General features: G+C 41.0%; 1 long non-coding RNA gene across 1 annotated transcript in view; it reads right to left on the reverse strand.

Moving 5' to 3' along the window:
* Positions 1-1,939: 1,939 nt before the first annotated feature.
* LOC121926802 overlaps positions 1,940-21,307 on the reverse strand; it is a 20,927-nt gene continuing 1,559 nt past the window's right edge. The window contains exons 2-3 of the long non-coding RNA XR_006103089.1: positions 20,481-20,534; positions 1,940-3,058 (exon numbers count right to left, since the gene is read on the reverse strand). This is a non-coding gene — a long non-coding RNA (uncharacterized LOC121926802). The remainder of the gene's footprint in view (positions 3,059-20,480; positions 20,535-21,307) is intronic.

Genomic DNA, 21,307 nt, shown 5'->3' on the forward strand with positions numbered 1-21,307 from the left:
ATCCTAGAATTGGGCCCTAGAAACTAGAATTTCCTTTTCCTCAGTCTCAAAGGTTCTGTGTGATTCGTTTATATCTTTTTCACATTTTTTTTTGCTGTTTTGTTATAGTCATCCAATAAATGTTTTCCAAGGAATAGAGATCTTGTTGGTCTTCCTTTATGACAGCAACATGTAGTGTTTATAGTGATGTGATGCAGAAAATGGCACTTGCTAGCAGCCCCCTCAAGAACTCTTTCCTTTGCACAGAACCTTGAACTTTTAATTACAGCTGCTTCAATGTTCTCTCTTGGTTTTATGCATGACATGAACATTTACTGTTTATTTGGCCTACATTCTGAATCTCCATTATTGAAATTTCATCAGCAAGCTAAACTTTCTCCTTCTTTGCCTAAGAACCCCTTAGGGTGTTTTTGTGCAGCTGTGTTTATTTTATGTAGAATATAGGACAACAACATGTAATTGTTGTTGTGATCACTAATGCTAATTTTTTGAGCTTGTGGCTTGTGGCTTTTAAAAAAAAAAACGCCATTTAACAATTTGATTTTACTGCCCATTATGGCCTAAAGAAGAATATAGTTGCTATGGAATCCCTCACACTGGGAGAAAACATTTCTACCAGCTTACAAATATCATTATGCTAGTTATGTGTAATTCCTTTATCCAGTTTTCAAAAGCATAACAAAATTACATTGTAATTGTAACTTAGCAAGCAATAACTCAACACTTTGTGCAGTATAACTGTATCCTTTAGTTACTGTTACAGTTATGAGGTGTCCTGGCTGTGGTGACACATGCTTTAATTACGTTCTGTGGGAATTTTCTGTAACTTAGGCCTGTTACAGACTGCCAAAATAAAGCTGCTTCAGGTCTCTTTAGAGGTATGCTGTTTAAATGATGCATGCATCCTAAGAATCTGGAAGCTGCACCAAAGCTGGACTCCAGTGCTTAGGAATGGAGTGTGGCTTTGGCGTGACTTCCAGACTCTTAGGACCCATGCATCATTTAAATAGCATACCTCCAAAGAGACCCGAAGCAGCTTTATTTTGGCAGTCTGTAACAGGCCTTAGTTTACAAAAAGGTGCCTTTGGAGAGTGCAGCCAGACTGAAATAGATCAGTAAGTTCATGACTCCCTTGTTGCAATAGCTCCACTAACTAGCAGTCTGTTTCTAGTTACGATCAGAAGTTATAATTATGACAAATAAATCTCTACCTGGCTTAGGTCCAGACTGTCTGAAGGACCATATTCTTCCATATGAGCCTGCCTACGCCCTAGGATTCTTTGGAAGAAGCCCTTTTCTGACTTCAACTATCTTCTGGGAGGATCATTGTAGAGGGCCTTCTTGGAGGCTGTTCCTAGGGTCTGGAACTCCTTCTTCTAGAGATGTTAGAATAGGCCCTTACTTCCTTTCCTCCTGTCAGATGGCTTTTTAAAAAAAAATCCTGTAAGGCTTTTGAGGACTGTTTTTTTAAAACGGGATATACTGTTTCTTTAATATTTTTATTATATGTTTTAAGTTATTGATAGTTCAATTACATTTTTATGATTTTCCGTCTGTCCTATGATAATCTGGTAATACTCTAAAGCAGTAATTCCCAAATTCTGGCCTTCCATATTTTTTGGACTTCAGCTCCCAGAATCCCATTGGCCAAAATGGCTGAGGCTTCTGGGAGCTGAAGTCCAAAACACCTGGAGGATCAGAGTTTGGGAATTCCTGCCCTAAAGGCACCTGATCCTGTTTAATAAATAATAATAAATACTTTATTTATATTTCCCACCTCTCCCTGTGGATTGAGGCAGGATTACATCCGATATTTGATCTTGGGAGCTAAGCAGGGTCAGCTTTGGTTAGTATTCGGATGGAAGACCACCAACAAATACCTGGTGCTGTAGGCTATTTTTGAGAGGAAAGAACTGGTAAAACCAACTCTCAGTATTCCTTGCCTAAGAAACTGTATGAAATTCATGGGGCAGTCATAAGATGGCAAGCAACCTGAAGGCACATGCAGACACAGACACACCTATAGTCCTGTCCTACTGGATGAGCATGGTACCCCTGGATGATATTCTGATTCTAATTTTAGGAAATGCCCAACTCCTGGCATTAAATAATTCATGCTATTTTAATGATACTTTTTTCTTGTTATTGCTATAGCCAGATCATTCTGTATGTAAAAAAGAGTGGTGTGGAAAAAGAATAGCAACTTACAAATATTTGGAAATAACATTAATAGCTATTGTGATCCAATGCACAGGTACAGATTGCCTCTGACAAGATGCAAAATTGTGTCTGCTGCTTTGGTTTTACAGTTCAGAAGTTTATTTCTGGGGTGGGACATTTGGGCTGAAGTGCTCAAATCCTGCCCCCCATTTGTATCTAAAAATTTTGTTGTGCCCTATCACATGGCAACTTTTGTCTTGTAGAGATCAGTGTCCTCCCAATGTGGGATGAACCCATATCTTCCACTTCCTTGTTCTTTCTTGGTACTGTATCTACTTTTCCTTGTCTGTTCCTTTCTCTTAAGCAAAAAATACCAATGCAACTTAAATTGTTTTAGGAGGAGTGTCTATGTGTGGAAGCACACAGGTAAAGACCTGAATCGGTCCCATTAATTTACAGGGGTGTGTCAAATTGCATTGTCTCACTTTACAACATACCTCTCCCAGTGCACCTGTGCAGTTGAATGAAGAAGAGAGCAAGAAAGGAAAGGCAAGAGAATGAAGAAAGTGAGCTGAAAGAACATGGCTGTTTTGAGTTTTGCTATGGAGTTTTGAGTATCAAGAAAAGGTTGGAGAAGTGGTAAGGAGAAGAAAGAAGTTGCAGCCTTGAGGCTGCAGAAAGAAAAGGGTTTCCTTTGCCAGGTTAGAATAGGGAGCTTGAGGGGGAGGAAGAAGCTCAAACCTCCTTGTCATTTGGAGGCAGGGCTTTCTTTTGTCTGATTAGAAGGGTGGAGGCACTGTTCTCTTAAGACAAACCAGCTCACTCCAGATAAACCCCCTTGGCATCAGCAGTCACTGCATCTTCTGGTCACTGGAAAGCATCTTCATATTTCTTTAGCCTGAAAAAAGAAAGCTCTGATGTTTTATGCTTCAAATGTATTTAAAATTGCTGGTGAGTTGAATAAATCGTTACTTTTGTGGCTACTTAAGCTTGTTGAAACATGCATACACACACACCAGGTGCAATTAAATTACTGTACTACAGTATTGGCTTCTATAATTTACAACTGTCTCAATTTGCCTCCTGAATCCAGGAATGCAAACCCACCATAAATCAAGACCTGCCTGCATTATTACATTTTTACTGCAAGGAAAAGGGCTAATGATTTAATTTTCTGCTGCAAGCATCAAAATGCCTTAGGCTTGGCCTTGTTTGTTTGTTTGTTTTTGCAATTAATGTTATCCTATAACATTCCTTTAAAAACCCAGAACTTGAAGTAAGAGCATAGTTACTAGTCAACTTAAGTGAACCTTAAATTTAAATTCATGCCGTCTGATTATCCTGCTTGATGAGCAATGGCACATTGCACATGGATTTCTTTTGTTATCCAATACAAACCATACAGTATCCATGTGGAATCCAGTTGCATTTGAAAAACAAACATATTTTCTGTGTACATTTTCATAGAAACAAACTAACATGGGATCTCACTGCCCATAGCTAGGAAGGCAGACTCTTTGTAGGGTAGGCAGATGTATAAAAAGCTATACCTGTTGAAATTCCTCCTTGTAAAAACCCTTAATAAGTAGCATCCCCAGCTGGGATGTCACCCGGTGCAGGGAGACAGGGCTTCTGGGGATGGGGCAAAAGGGCACTCCTCCCACTTTAGTGCAACAGCACATAGAATTACATCATGACAGCAAGGTGGGTGGGTGAGCTTGGCCCTCACAGCAGTCCTGGCCTTCTGAGTCCCGTGTGGCTCCGGATGGTAGGCAGCCACCTTCCCTGGCCTTCTGAGTCCCACATAGCCATGGATGCATGGAACCCAAAAGGCAGGCCCCCCTGGGATTTACTACCCCACCGGGTGACACCCCCCTCTGGGGGTGCATATGCAAAATGAATCTGGGCAATGGCAATGAAACAAAGCATGGAAAAGTTACTTTTTGTGTGACAATAATAAATAAATAAATAAAATTTATTTATATCCCGCCTCTACAAAAAGCAATCAGGGCGGCTTACAAAGTCCTAGAATCTCCTATGGAACATGTCCTCTCTATGCTGATTGGGAGGGTTTGCAAGCTGTAAACCAAAACAAACATTTCAGAGCTCTGCAATACAGCATGACTAGCCTAATCTATCTTCCCAGCCTTAGTGTGCATGAAAATTTGTATCTAAATAAAGTTCTATATAAACAACGATTTTTGTACAAATTATTTCTACACTTCAGTTTGAGTCCCAATTTTTTCCTGTTATATTTATAAAAAGGTGTCATCAAATTCCCTCTTCCTCTAAGCAAATCAGGTTTCAGTCTCTAGTGAAGTAAATGATAATCCCAGTAGTTGTCTTCCAACTGTCTACAGAGAATTCAACAAGAGCAAAGCAACTGACATCAAATTAACACTGCAGAGAAAGAAAACAAGTATTTCACTGAGAACACTTATGCTTCATACCTCCATCACATAGGTGTTTCTCTTTTTTTTTTTTCCCAGCTCCTGCAAAATGTGTCATTTGAAAGTCATCTTTATGAAAGGAGAGAGAATCCATGTTGTATTTGGTCCTGAAACTATGCATTCCAGCTCTAACTAAACCTCCAGGGAAGGTGCTATGAAACCCATGTCATTAGGAGGTCTAGAAGGATATGAAGAGAAAAACAAGGCAGCTTGAAAACAAACTCCTTAATGTTTCTTGGTGAAGTTTCTGACGAGTTTGTTGTTGCTAACTGCCATCAGGTCAGTTTCAATCTCTGGTGACCCTATGAATAAGAGACCTCTGTCTCCCTACCATCAGCCACCCTGCTCAGGTCTTGCAGACCCAGGGCCATATTATTATTATTATTATTATTATTATCATCATCATCATCATCATCATCCTTTATTTATAAAGCGCTGTAAATTGAGTCTATCCATCTGTAAAGCAGTTTTACAGATTGCTTCCCTACTGCCTTCTTTTTTACCAAGCTTTATTGTCTTTTCTAGTTACAAGTGGCATATTCACGCATTAAAGCCAGTGGAGGGAAATATCTTGAAGCTGTGGGGATTGCTCCTCTTCTTATTTTACTTTATAACTTTTAAAATATGTTTCATCCAGAGGAGAAAAAAATAGCAAGCTTCTTCCTTCAGTAGCTCCTTCTAAAATCACATCTCGGCTGCCCACCAATGATTCCTCTGTTTTCCTTTCACTCAGCTAAATCTTCTTAAGAAAATAAAATGAAATCAAATAATAAATAAATACCTAAAATAAAATAAGAAATGTGGGCATCTGAAATCCTTATTATACTTTTCCATGCATTTAGAAAGCTACTGTAAATCACTATATTCCACCATTTATTATTTATTGTCAGTCACTGTGTTCTGAAAATACTGCTTCTACTTCATTCATTAATAACAACATCATCAATAAAAACCCTGCCTTTTGTTTGATATAGTATGGTCATCCTAATTAGAATGGTCTAGAAGTGTGGTGTAATCAAATAATACTCGATTTTTTAATCTTCCCCCCATGTATGCGCAGCATCACAAATACATCGTCTGTGATTGCCAATTGCCTCCCTTATCCTGCCCAGCTGCCATCCCCTTGGACTCCCCATGTGACTGGCCACATAGTTACACAAGTGATACACCACTCGTACAGTGCATTGGTGTTCTTAGGCGCTTTACAGAGTGCTCAAAAAGGGTGCTCTGCTGGCACCAATGTTTGCTGCACCAGGGAACCGCAGCGGACAAACTGCGCAATTCCCTGGCGCAGCAAAAAGAACCCACAAAAAGCGGATTCTTTTTGCGGCACGGTTATGACACTGCAAGGCACCAGTGGCGCATTTGCGGCGTCATTACCGTGCCATGCCGTCAAAATGGCACCGCCATTTTGACGTACCCAGTACATCCCAGGGGTGAGGCCTGATTGGACGCTGCATCCTTGGCCAACCTCTAGGACGTACTGGGGATGTGGCAAAGGCCTGTGTAGAACGGGCCTTAGTTACACACTGGGAAAACACAATCATGGAGGGCCCCCACATACATAACCCCTTTCTCTCCCAGTTTGTGTATATTTTTGTTACATCTATTGCATTATTGGTGCCCTGCTGTGTTTGTCATAATTTCAGTTCATGGGGTATGTGACAGCTTGCTGGTGCAATGGTGCATCTGATCACCTATGCCTGTACACTCAACAAAAGAAAAAAAAGCATGGCAAGCAATGACGCCAGCTGCTGCATCTTACCAGGCCCAAGGTACTTGCTCCAGACCACTTCTGTAAGGTTCCCGGGCCTTCCTGCATTCCCACACTTGCATCGTGCTGGTTGTATGCTGGTTGATTAATAATTTTGGTAAAATATCTGGATATTAAATTAACTGATTCAAGTCAAAAATACCACCAACAGGTGATAAGATGGGGTATACACTTGTACCTCCATATTTGCTAGAGATAGGGGCACAAGACCCCCGTGTATATGGAAAAACCTCAAATAACAATAACACCATGTTTTTACGTAAGCTGATGCCTTTCTAGGAATCTCTAGGTGCAACTCTGTGGTCAACGTCCCACAAATATTCACCATGGAACTGCACTGGAGGAGCTACAAAGGCCTAGTAGAGTATTCTCTCTAGGAATCTCTAGGTCTTTCAGTGCAACTTTTAGTTAAAGTTGACCATAGAGTTGCACTGGAGGACCTAGATATTCCTAGAGAGAACATATTAATCAAGTTCATGAATAATTAAATCCTCAAATATCAAAGCTGAAAATATAGAGGGATAAGTGTAGTGTGTTTAAAGTATGTCAGTTTTGATGTTACCCAAATGTTATTACTTGTTTGGGTATAATTAGTCCTAGGGACTTATCTCAGATGATTAATTTTAATATAAGTAAACTGATAAGAGAGATTGCAGACTTAAAGATGACTCTGTGAGATAAGGTAAACATTATTAAAATGAATGTCATTCTTAGTTATTGTTTGTTTTTCATGGAATTCACCTTGCTAGAATTTTCAAAAATTAAATGCATTGTTTAGGAGATGGGGAGGCTTATCTCCTCCTACAATTTCAGTTAAAACACTGCAATAGGATCAGCCTTCGGGATCTTACACACCACTGGGCATATCTTGTATTAATTTTTGGACATATCTCACTTAAAATAAGCAATTCACCATGGCCAGCCTTGGAGCCTTCATTTCTAGCACCTCTGTTTAAATGGGCAGTACTTGGTTATCATTTTATTTTATTTTTTAAAAAGTCAGTGTTTTCCAGTCACCTAAGACTAGCTTAACATCTTGTGTTGGTGCGTTGTCAATTTCTTCCTGGACTCCTTTGTAAAAGCTCACTATTTCTTCCTCTTTTGCATCTGTGGTATGTGCATATACTTGAATTACGGTAGTATTCATAGGTTTTCCATGGAGCCTTATTTAGATGATTCAGTCTGATTTGGCATTATAACCCTTTACTGCTTTTGCCACATCTCTCCTTAATATAGTGGGGGGGGCGGGATGATAGGAAAATGTGAAAAGAGTGCATGGTTTTAAATACTTTCTCATAATAGAAAAAATAAAGACCAGGGGGCAGAAATACGGTGTGACAAAAGGAACTGGACAGTCAGCCAAGAAACAGGAATCCGAAAGATGACAGTGGAGAAGAAACAAATTTATTAGGAATGGAACAGAAAGACAAAGAATGAAAGGAGCTGAATATCTCTCTCTCTGGCTTTGCTTTGCGAACGAAGATTCAGGAAGGACTCATCCCGCGCTTTGTACAAGCTGAATAAAGGAGCTACAAACTATGGGAGCTCCCAGATAGGCTATAACGCATAGTGTTGGCACAAATGGAATTCTGAGGAAATGTAATTCCTGAGGGATGTAACAGAGGCTCCAGAACAGAATAGACAGTAATAGCAGATTCAAGGAAGGAACTGGCAAAAAGAAAGCAGGGGTACGTTTAAAGTACTTTTTAAAAAGGATTGTAAACTATTGGCAGGGGAACTGAATTAACAGGAAAGGAAGCTATGGTGATGGGATAAACAGCCAAAAGCACAGAATCACACCTTTAGCTATAAGGCTTGCACTGAAAATGAAATTTACCTAGGCACAACTTTTACCCTAACTGCAGCTACCAGCCCTTAATGAGGAGCAAAGGCCAAGGAGCAGTAGATTAAGATTAGAGTTCATTTAATATATTCACTTGAATGAAGCACCAGTTCCTTCTTTTTAAATTAATTGCCATAACCTTCATGATCAACCGAGCATTTTACAGCATGCTGTTGAAGTAAAACTTTACATATTCTCAGGTATTAAATATGTGAATTAATTAGACATTACTGTCTCTTGAATCCTATGTGACTTGTCATGTTATATAACTTTACATAATCCTAGCAATGTAACAGAGGTGATAAGAAATCACTTTACTGAATTGCAAAGGTGTGTAATGGGATGCTGGCAAGAGTACCCAATGCACGCGCACTGGTGTGCAAAGCACAGTGTGTAATGCACACATGTGCACAATGTTATCAGTTGCATCTCACAGACTGGAAAATTATGGTTTTATACTATCATTTCTTGACTTCTCTGAGAGCTGTAGTCTTCTAGAAATATACCTTTTTTTCTAAGTTCTTCTCTGCTAACATTTAAATCCATTAAATAATGTTCTTCCCTCATATAAAGATGAAATTCACCAATGTTATATGACAGTACTGTATCAATCAGTGTATATTATCATAATGCAATAAGCAGAAGCAAAGCTATTATCCTACGCACATTTACTGGACTAGACAGGATACTGAAGTATCAAGATACTAAAGTTAAAATTGTGCACGTCATCACATTTTCCATTTCTATGAATTGTTGTGAAAGCTGAACAGTGAAGAAAGCTGACAGGAAAAAAAATCAACTCATTTGAAAATGTGGTTTGTAGAAGAGTTCTACAGATACATGCTAAAAAGACAAATAAATGGATCCAAGAGCAAATCAAGCCTGAACTCTCTCTAGAACCCAGGGCCCCATTCCCACTCACTCATTTGCCCTGGTAGATCCGGTCCGTATTCACTGAGCTGGTACCAAATCTCCCCAGAAAGAAGTTCCCACTACCCTTCACCTTGATCGATGCAATTTGCCCCTCTGAAGTTCACATTTGCAGTACCGCTTTAAAATTGATCCTCCTTTGTTGTCAATCAAATTCACTTCCACTTTCATCAAAGGTGACATATCCTACAACCAATGGGCAACGGAATGGGTGCTTTCCCCCCCTCCTTTTTTAAAAAAAACTGTTGGCAGTGTTCACATATTCTGTCAACTTGTCAAATTTAAAAACCTCCAGGTGTATGTGTGTCTGAATGTCAGCCTCTAGCTTCCCCTTTGCTTCCAGCCCAGCATTTCCTCCTCTTTGGAACCTCTTCCCTTCCCTTCCCCTCCAGACCAATGCCATCTTTGAAGCCCTTGCCTCCCCCCCCCCCCCCGCCACCCCCTTCCCCTCCCTTCCAGCCCAAAGCATTCACATAATTGGTCACAATAACAACAACAACAATAATAAATGTCACTTGCAGGGGAGGCCACCTCAGAATGCCATCTCTGCATCCTCTTTCTTTGCTTTCCCTCTGATGGCCACCCCAGAATGCCATCTCTCCTTACATACACATATGTAGCAACAGCATTCACACATTGTATCAATTTGCCAAATTTAAAAGGGAAACGTACGTAGCACAAGCATTCGTATATTCTGTCACACACACACAAAAAATAGTTTTTAAAAAAATGCCGCTTGCAAAGCAACCAGTGCGAGAGGGGAAGCATGTTCTGCCCACTGCCCTCCCTCTGACCTAAATCCCTCCCCTGAACTTGACCCGATCATGATCAGGGCCAAGTTCACATTTGCCGGCAGCAGGGAAGACACGGGTTTTCCAAAAGAAACTGGAAATAATCCACTTTCGGAAAATCCGCTCTAAGGGGGATTTGCCCTGGATCTGGTGTGCAAGACCCTGATTCTGATGTGTTTAAACCGGTGCCAATGAGAACTTCCCACTTTTAATCTGGGTTACAGTTCGGTACAAAAGGTAGTCTGAATGTCCCCTAAGATTACTAAATTGAGACTATTGTACTTTGTCCGTATCATGATAAGACATGATTCACTAGAAAAAAAACACAATAATACTTGGCAAGGTAGAAGGCAGTAGGAAAAGAGGAAGACTGCAATCCAGATGGATAGTCTCAATCAAGGGACGTCATGGCCCTGAGACTGCAAGACCTGAGCAAGGCAGTTGAGGATAGAGTGACTTGGGTGTTTCTCATTCATGTGGTCACCATAAGCTGAAGTTGACTCGGTGGCAGTCAACAACAAAGGCCAATTTAATATAGTAGCAACTATTTTTGAGAAAAAATACACAGGATTGCACTGTATAATTATTGTAACATAATATCAAGGATGTAGTGGAAAGTTCTTCAAAAGGAGAGGTGGATGAGGTATGTTAAATTAGTATATGAAGTGTTTCTCAGAACACTGGCGTCTCCATTTTGTGGTTAGCAAATCTCTATAAAGGGACCTCAATCAATGCCAAGGAGCTATTATGTACTTACTGTATAGCTCATCCCTGGAAGGGATACAAGCATACAATGGGCCTCTTTGTTTTTGGTATGTGTTCTCAGAAGACTGTCTTTGATCAATTGTAGTGATGTGTAAACTGCAAAATCACAAGAGAGGTCTAAATCTAATTCAAAAGATTATAAGGCCTTTGGAAACAAGGAAGTTTGCAGATATAATACAGTAGCCTGCAATATCCTTGACTTTTCCACATTTTGTTGTGGAACTGAAACTTAATTTGCATTACTACATCATATATACAAGATAGTCAGCACTGTAAAGGTGCAAAATATTTTTATTCTGGCACAAAAAAATAAACAAAAATAAGCTGGTATTTGTTGGATGCCTAGGTGTTCACCCCCTTCTCTTTGGTAAGTCTAAAAAAGCTCTGGTGCAACCCACTGCCTCCAGGAGCCACACAAGCAGTTGAATGCAGTCCACTTATGTGAAATTCCATTGCCCCCTAATTTCAGATGAAATACACTTGTTCCTGAAGGCCTCAAAGATTATTAGAGAACATACAGTATTTAAACAAACAGCATCATGAAGTCAAAGGAGTATTGAAACAAGTCTGGGATAAAATTGTACAGATGCACCAATCATTGTTGGGTTATCAAAAAATATCCCAAACTACAAACATCCCCTGGAAAACTGTTAAATTCATTATTACAAAATAGACCATGGCTCAACTGGAAGTCTGCCTGAAGAAGAGAGTCCACAAAAACTCAATTGATTAGGTAAGGGGGGCATTAGTCAAGGAAGCAGCAGTAACTCTGAAGGGACTGGAGTGATCCACAGATGAACTGGGAGAAACATCTATGGGACAACTACTATATTGATCTTTCATAAAGCTGGACTTGATGGAACCATACCAATAAGGAATCCATTGCTGAAATAAACCCATATCAGAGTCCAGTCTGAGGTGCAAAAAGGCATGTGCAGTATAGTTATTTTTTTAGTCTGATAAGAACAATGCTCAACTATGTGGTATAATGCTTTGAGCAATGGACTATGATGCAAGATCAGGGTATTATTCCCTGCTTGGCCATGGAAACTCACTGCGTGACCTTGAGTGAGTCACATACTCTCAGCTTCAGAAAACCTTTAGGTCACCATAAATTGGAAATGACTTGAAGACAGAACAAAAACAACAGTGTGGCAGAAAGCCAACAGTGCTCCTTGTTCTAAGAAACCTTCTCCCTGGTGAAACATGGCTGTGGCAGCATTGTGTTATGGGATTGCTTCTCCTTGGCAAGGACTGGGAAACCGGTCCAGATTAAGGTCAAGATGCATACAGACAAATGCAGGGCAGTTCTATGGGGAAACTTGTTTCAATCTGAAAGAGACCTGTGAGTGGAACAGAGGTTCCTTTTCCAGCAGATAAATTACTCTAAACACACTGCCAAAGTAATACTGGAATGGATTAAAATCAGGAACTTGAAGCAATATTCATACTACACCTGAAAACTGCTGTTTACCAATGGTTCCCATCAAACCATTTGATGAGCTGGAGCAATTTTGCGAGGAAGAACAGGGAAACATTGCAAGATCCAGAAGCACAAAGCTGATAGAGACTTAACCCAAGAGATCTGTAGCTGCAATTACTACCAAGGATTCTTCCAACAAATCTTTAGTCAGGGATGTGAATACCTATGCAAATTACAAATGCCAGTATGCTTTAAAAATAATTAGTACCATCATAAAAATCTTTTGTATCTTCACAGTGTTGAATATCTTGTGTATTTGAAGTGGTAACAATGTCAATTAAATCAATTTCAATTCAAGGTTGTAGCACAACAAAATGTGGAAAAATCAAAAGGGGTATTATACCTGTAAAGTGCCTGTGTTTATCGCAGATAGATAGATAGATAGATAGATAGATAGATCCATATGTGGGCGCATTATATGCAGCTTTCAGCTTACGTTGAAGTCACGTGGCAAGATAATGAATGGCATGTGCCCCCATGGCGCACACGCTCTCTTGTGCTGTGAGCCCAAGCCCCATTATATTCAATGGGGCTCGAGCATATGCCTTTTTAGCCTTGCGTGGGGATGGGGTCCAGAATGGATCCCCCATGTAAGGTAAGGCTCCACTGTATACACACACATATTCACACACACTGCATACATAACACTAGCTTGGAAAACTTCCTTTTCTTTTACTACAACTGTCTCAACCTTACAAACAGCATAAATATTTTAGATATGATCCTAATCAACAGAGACAATCTGGTAAATTGGATGCAAGTGGCAACATCCTTAGGTAGGAGTGATCATGTTCTCCTGGAGTTTGTTATACAATGGAAATGATAAGCCAAGCATAGTCAGACATGCATTCTAGACTTTAGGAAAGCTGATTTCAGTAATCTTAGGGAAATACTGAGGGTGATCCTGGGTCAGGAATAGTAAAAGACAAAGGGGTTTAGGATTGATGGGAGTTTCTCAGAAAGTAGATATTGAAAGCACAATTTCAAACAGTTCCAATGAGGAGTTAAAATGGGAGGTGTCTCAAGAAACCAGGATAGATGACTAAAAAACTTTCAGCTGAGCTAAGTTTTAAACTGAATATGTATAAGAAATGGAAAAATGGGGAAGTCACCAAAGAGGACTTCAAACAAATACCTAAGACATAAAAGGGGAAAGTCAAAAAAGCTAAAGGGCTTTTTTTGAGTATGTCTGCAGCAAAAGGAAGAAGGAGGAAATGGTAGGACCATTGTGTGGAAAAATGCTAACAGAAGACAGAGAAATGGCCTCTAGTAACTGGAATTCTCAACACCTTCTTTGCCTCAGTGTTCTCACAAAAGGAAAAGGCTGCTCAAATTGAGGAAAATGGAACAAAGGACACAGTAGGGAAAATGCAGTGCAGAATAAGTAAAGAGGTAGTACAGGAATATCTGGTTAACCTAAATGAATTCAAGTCTCCAGAGCCAGATGAACTACATCCAAGGATGTTAAAAGAACTAGCAGAAGTAATCTCAGAGATACTGGTAAAAAAAATATATTGAGAATTCCTGGAAAACAGGAGAAGTCCCAACACATTGGAGGAGGGCAAATGTTATCCCCATCTTCAAAAAGGGGGAAAAAGAGGACCCAAACAATTACCACCCAATTGGCCTGATTTCAGTACAAAGAAAGATTCTAAGCAGATCATTAAACAGAGGGTTTGAAAAAAATTAGAAGAGAATGCTAAAAGTACAAAAAGTCAACATAGGTTTATCTAAAACCAGTTATGCTAGATTAATTTTATATCTTCTTTTAATAAGATTACCTGCTTGGCAGATGAAGGGAATGCTGTGGATGTAGCATGTCTTGATTTCAAGAAGGCCTTTGACAAAGTCCCCCATGATATTCTGGCAAACAAGCTAGTAAAAATTGGGCTAGACAATGCTACTCATAGGTGGATTTGTAACTGGTTGATTGGCCAAACCCAAAGGCTGCTCAGTAATGGCTCCTCTTCATCCTTGAGAGAAGTGACTAATGCGATCCTAGGCTGTTAGTATCATGTCTAGATTGAAGGAAGTAATCTATCACTCTATTCTGCTTTGGTCAGGCCTCACCTGGAATACTGCATCCAGTTCTTCACACCACATTTCAAAAAGGATGTTGACAATCTGGAGCGTATCCAAAGGACGGTTACCTAAATAGTGAAAAGTCTGGAAACTATGCCCTATGAGGGGCAACGTAGGGAGCTGAGTACATTTAACCTGGAGACGAGAAGGTTAAGAGGTGATATGATAGCCCTGTTTAAATATTTGAAAGGATGTCATACTGATGATGGAACAAATTTGTTTTCTGCAGTTCTGGAGAATAGAACCTGGACCAATAAGTTCAAACTACAGGAAAAGAGATTCTACCTAAACAATAGGAAGAACTTCCTGACCGTAAGAGCTGTTCGACAGTTGAATACAGTGGTGCCTCGGGTTACGAAATTAATTCGTTCCGTGGCACCGTTCGTAACCCGAAAAGCCTTCGTAAGCCGAATTGCCATAGGCGCTAATGGGGAAAAGCCGCGATTCCGTGCGAAAAAGCCGAAAAAAGCACCAAAAGTTTTTTCGTAACCCGAAAAAACATTCGTAACCCGGAACAATGTTTTCCTATGGGATTTTTTCGTATCCCGAAAATTTCGTAACCTGGGTTTCGTATCCCGAGGTACCACTGTATGCTCCTTTTGGAGAGTGGTAGAGCCTCCTTCTTTGGAGAGTTTTAAACAGGCTTTGATTTTGTATTCCTGCATAGCAGGGGGTTGGACTGGATGGCCTTGAGACCTCTTCCAACTCTCTAATTCTATTATTCTATTCTGTCTGGAGGATTATGGGCGAAACACTAAAACAAGATTAAGGGATGGAATTGATGTTAGCAAGAATTTAATGATTACTCAGACTGGCTGAGTCTGATCCCCAATAATTATATAATGTCAAGCCAACAGAGGAGATAACAAAAATCAAAACACTCCAGTTGACTGCCCTTGTTCTTTCCCTCTTTACATGTGTGATCATAATAGAGAAGAGCATTTTAAATAAGTGTGGCACACCCAGTGTTCAAATTTTTTTCTGGACTGCAACTCCTAGAATTGCCTAACCAACACATGGTTTCTGGGAGTTATAATTTTTTTTAAAAAAGACTAACTTTTTCAGATGCTACATATACTACATATTATATCTAAGTCCTAGCTCAAGGAATACAGATCACCATTGAAGACACACACAGAGCCTGGGGCTACATCACTCACTATCCACTATAGTGATCAATGGGAATATCAGTGAGTACTTTGAAAACAGGAATGTTGATGATGGGGAACTTATATCTCACCAACAAACTCAAGGCAAAATATCTGACTCTAGTCCCTCCACTTTATCTTCATAAGAATCACATGAAGTAGGTTAGGCTGTCAGAGTGTGCTGGCCCAAAGTGACATAGTAGGATCATAGAATGTCTCAATGAAAACTTCAGTCTGGATCTCCCAAATACCAGTCCACCACACTAAGCAACACATCACTGCCCAAGAATAAAAACAATTTAGAAAAGACAACACTAGCCACCAAATACAAATACATAGGAAAGACTGCAGTATAAAATTCTACATAGGGGGCCCTTATGGCACAGTGGTTTAATGCCAGTATTGCAGACACAAGGTTATGGGTTAGCTTCCAGGGCTCCAAGGTTGACTCAGCCTTCCATCCTTTTGTAGGTTGGTAAAATGACTACCCAGCTTGTTGGGAGCAATTGGCTTACAGATTGTAAACATCTTAGAGAGTGTTGAGTTCACTATGAAGCAGTATAGGAATGTAAATTGTATTGCTATTGCTATCCTCAGTTAAACAGAGCTGGAAATGACCAAGTCCTTACAATGCTGAAGCTGCAAGTTGTTAGCATACCCAACATATCCTGTATTTAACCTCTAGGTTGTACTAATAATAATAATAATAATAATAATAATAATAATAATAATAATAGAGGTCTCCATGGACTGGCATACTATTAAGAGATCACAATGTCCTTTACAACACCAAGTGAATTTCCATTGGGATGGACACAGAGACCCGAAGATCTGTGAAAGACCCAGGTAATACCAGGATAAAAACTGGATCAGTTTGCAGATCATTCTGTGCTCTCTTGCCGCTCTCCACATATCCTCTCACACTAGAAACAAAAGGCAAAGGCAGTAAGCCTATGCTTCCTACCTACCCCTTGCCATGTTCCCAGACAACTTCCCCATCCATCTACTTTGGGGTCCTAAATCCAATAGCTGTTGTTGTCACTCCAAAGTTAAAGCCATCTGTCATTGCAGAATCCCCTTGTTATGAAGACCATGAGGCCCTTGTCACGTTGCATGATAGCACCCCCTAAGGCTAGGATCTCAATTATAAATATCCCAAACCTAGCTTCCCTGCAAACAGCCAGCATCCATCCAGCAAACAGCACACGGTTGGCTCCCAGTCTGTGCTCCATGCATGCAGAACACTTGCTGTGTCTCCCTCAGTTCCCATCTAAGCCATATCCTGTTCTCAGTAGTCTCTTCTCCTGGACAGGTAAATACTACCCCTTCTACATCCCTAAAATTTTGCTGTCCAATTTCCATACCTCTATTTTGGTTAGCTCTGAATGGTGTGTCCCTTTGAATTACTATCATTAGCATATTTCTAAATAAAAATCCCCTTATTCACCCAACCCTAGAGTCCTCCTCAGTTAGTACTGGTATGCATAGGTGGAAATGATCCTCAAGTTCCCCAGCCTCTCGCAGGATTCTTTGAGCTCAGCAGATTCTCGCTACTTTTAAAAAAGAAGCTGAACCAGTTGGTGGGGATCTCCAGTCTCTCACTTTTATTTGGATAACAAAGTGTATAACTAAGCTGGCTGGAGTGTGGGTAGGTGAGGGTGTGTCCCTGGGCTGCCATCTAAAAGGGCAACCATATGCCACCTACTCTACTTGTCATGGAAGAAGGAAGATGGGAAAGCAGGGAGTACATGAATGTATCAGCTCTCGTGGCCCTTGCCTGCTGAGAAAGAAGGTTACCCACTTCCCTTTTGATGGCTTTAGAACTGCCATTGGCACCATCTCCTCGCTCCTTCCTTCCATAGCCAGAAGAGTATGGGGTGGTATATGCACACACATGTACATGCCTGTTCACCAGCTGAGGGTGCCAGTGCTCAGGGACGTAGCCATGATTTTGGAAAGGGGGAGTCCAGATAATGGGGTTTGGGTGCAGTGGCACAGCGGCACTCACCATTCATTGTATCTAACAGAAGGGGGGGGTCCGGATCCCATGGATCCCCCACCCTTGGCTACGTTCCTGCAGTGCTGAAGAGCAGCTATAAAAGCAGGCTTTCCTGAGCTGGTGACAGCAACAGTGAGGGCCATGGTTTCATTTTCTCAAGTCCAGCAGGATACAAAAGTTCAGAAACTTAGGCTCAGTAGTAAAAAAATTCAGAAACTCTTAATAAGAAGCTATAGAGCCAGCCTAGTTACTTTCATTGCCAGAAATGACCAGCAAACATTACAGTCACATAATTAAACTACACACAATTCTGGTGGGCTTAATTCGTATTCATTAAAATTAATAAACACATTTCTCTTTCTTTTCCCACACCACCCCTTTCTCTTTCTTGTTATAGCCAGATGCTTTCTTACAAATGATCTTGAACAAGTTCATCTCCTAACCTGGCTTATCTCAACAGCTGTGCCTGAACTCACAGTTCTAAAATATTTCTGTCACTAACTACTACATATCCCATCACTATGTATTATGGCAGAACAAAAGACTCCTGACAGATTTCCATTACTGGCCCCTAATCTATGTTCCTGTGAGACTGGTTCCTTGTTCCCTATTTGTATGAAACCTCAAAACATTCAGTTCAACAGGGGCAGGAAGTTCATATGTCCTGATGCTGAATGCTTGATAAATAACATGGGTTTCCCCTCAGCTCTTACATGTAAAATCTCAGATGCACTCATGAACCTGAAGCCATTCACATTAAATAATTATAGTGCTACATTTAACTGGCTTGGTGCCATCCTATGGAATCCTGGGATTTTCAGTGTAGGCAAATCCATTTAAAATGCTCAGCCAGAGTGCTCTAGTGGCCCACCAAACTACAAACAAACTCGACATAGGATGGAACCATGGCACTTAAAGTAGAATAATGGCAAAATAATGGCTGGATGTCCATCTACTGGGAGTCCTTTGATTGTATATTCCTTCTTGGCGGGGGATTGAACTAGATGCCCCTCATGGTCTCTTTCAATTCTATGATTCTATGGTGCTATAATTGTGAATGGCCACTTTGCACATGCAAACAATCCAAGATCATCATATAGAAATATACTGTATACTGGTTTAACAAGGCTGCCTCACTCATGAGTCTGGAATCAGAGCTGGCACACTGGAGACATATGGTATGCATTAGTGCTTGCCTGAGGTCGGCAGTAGGAAGTATGCATTGCAAGAGCTGGGGGATGGGGGATTAATGTCCTCCCTAGAAACTAATGGGGAAAGTATGTGTTATATTTCTAGAAGGTGGCATGGGACATTTTACTTTTTTATGGGGAGGGGTGGTGGCTCAGTTCTTTCAAGCAACACTGTGGCAGAATGCCCATTGGAATAAATTATCAGGCAAAATACACTATGACATTCAGCCACCCACCTGTAAGTCAGTGGTGCCTCCTCACACCTTACCACCGCCACTTTTGCAAGGAGCAAAGTATCCTGCCATTGGTTCGGGGAAGGTTCTGCGCAGCTCTCATAAGTAATCCCCTGTGCAAGGGCCAATGGTCTCTCCATTACAGTGCCCATTGCCAGTGGTGGCTAGTCTCTTTCTCCCTACTGTTTTGCACAATGTGAGCCAAGGTGCATGGAGCAGAACAAACAGTACTTGCAGACAGAGTGTCTTCCAACGCAACTCCTTAAAGCATATGGACAAGTACTGTTGCAAATGACATTGACCACACTGTGTTCCCCAAAAGGTGAAGTCACAAAAAAGATGCCAGCCACAGATGCTGGAACATCAGGAACAAAGTCTTCTAGAACATGCCCACATAGCCTGAAAAACCCACAGAAAACTATTAGAAAGATTGCCAATGAGAGATGGAGAACCTGGTTGAGGTATGCAAATGGAAGTGTACCTAGACAATAGCAACCTTTCACGTATTTGCTCACATAAAAAAATCTTCATGTGCGGCCTGCCTCAGGAACTATCTGCTGCAGTTATTTAGTATTATTGTGCATCTTTTTCCTCCTCTTTCTCTGATCTCCCCAAATATCAGTAGCAAATATCAGTAGCATGCTATTCCTCCCCTTCCCCCAGAACCACACAAGGTCTGCAGTTGTGTTAGGGATCTCCTGTTGTGTAGCTCCTTCTCCCTGAGCAACTATGCCTTGTGAATAGACACTATGTTAATTTTGTTGTAAAAACAGATACAGGTAATTGTGTTGGTCCTTGGCAAAATAAATCCAAAGCTAAGCAAATCACTTTAATTAAGACCAGGGGTAGGCAACCTGCGGCCCGCGGGCCGGATGCGGCCCGGCAAGGCCTTGGGACCGGCCCCAGCCCGGTCCTGCCGCCGATTGCCGCCGGAGCCTTTGGCCTCTCGCGTGAGAGCGTGGGGCCTTTGGCCTATCAGGAGGAGGCGGGCAAGGGGGGCAAGTGGCGGGCAAGGGGGGCAATTGTCTATAGAAGCCTCCGAAACATGTATTTATATTAACATTTTTTTAAAAATCAGCAAATTTTTTTGCGTGTCCTCTTTTTTTTAAAAGTGTCCTCCATTTGAAAATTTTGTCCTACATTTGTCCTGTTTTATTTGTTTATTTAATCTTTAAAAAAATATTTAATTATTTATTTTTTGGCTTCGGCCCCCCAGTTGTCTGAGGGACAGCAACCCGGCCCTCGGCTCAAAAAGGTTGCCTACCCCTGATTAAGACCAACCAAAATGCCAGAAAAGAATGGGGACTTTTGAATTCCCCGGAACTCTAGGATGATGAAGAGTTCTGGAGCTCAAAAGCCTTTAGTGGCATTGTCCAACTATAATTGTCTTATATGAATCTCAGCTTTGCATTTCATTCCTCTCTCACTTCACTAACACTTTCCTCTCTTCCCTGCCTACCACCCAGCTGGTTTTTGTTGCAATAGACATAAATTGTCTTGTTTGCCAAGATTCTAATTTAAATTGTACCTGGAGCAAATTGCTTCAGAGCACTGTGTGTTTTCTACTCAGGGGGCAAATATCAGTTACAGGAAGATTAATTGAACAGGGAATGGGGTGGGCACAATGGTTACCTTTCCTCTCTCGGTGCCATGGCCTGCATCCAAATCCTTCCTCTCCTGTGGCTGCTTTTCAATGAAAAACAAAAATATGAGAAATCCTGTTCATTAATAATCTCATTTGGTCCTTAGAATAGCAACTCTGAGCTCCATTAGTTCCAAAATTAATTTGGGGTGAAGCTTTGTCAGCTGCCTTCTCCTTTTTCCATAAGGGTATCAGGCAAGTGACACTCTCTCAGCCTCAGAGGATGGCAATAGCAAATCTCCTCTGAACAAAATTTGCCAAGCAAACCCCACAATAGGATTGCCTTGGAGTCCCCATAAGTCAGAAATGACTTGAAGGCACATAGCAGCAGCAGCAACAACAACACTGTCATCATAACTAGGCTGTTCTCCCTTGCAAACCATGGAGAAGAGCAAGGGAGATGATGATGCTCCTTGCAAAACTGCAGAGTCTGAAACCGCTCAGGCTTTTCCCATTTGCTTTAAAAACAAGAAGGTGGTGCAAAGAAAAATCCTTGCAGTTCCTCCCAATAAAAGCTACCCTTTAGTTTTGAATCCTGCCTGTCTTCCCCAAGGATCAACACTGCCAGTATTTTTCCAGAAAAGGGGGGAGGGGGAAGCAAACTGAAGGGGGAGGAAAGGGAGGTGAAAGGATGGAAGGGCGTCAGCAGCAGAGCTCCTTCTTGTGAAGCTTCAAAGACAGAAGAGAGCATCCCATCCTCCCAGCAAGCAAGGGCATCTTGCTGCCTTTGCATAGGAGCTCTGTCTTGGATGTCCACAGATCTCTATCTATCTATCTATCTATCTATCTATCTATCTATCTATCTATCTATCTATCT

The sequence above is a fragment of the Sceloporus undulatus genome, chromosome 3, assembly GCF_019175285.1.
Source record: "Sceloporus undulatus isolate JIND9_A2432 ecotype Alabama chromosome 3, SceUnd_v1.1, whole genome shotgun sequence".
Lineage (NCBI taxonomy): Eukaryota > Metazoa > Chordata > Lepidosauria > Squamata > Phrynosomatidae > Sceloporus > Sceloporus undulatus.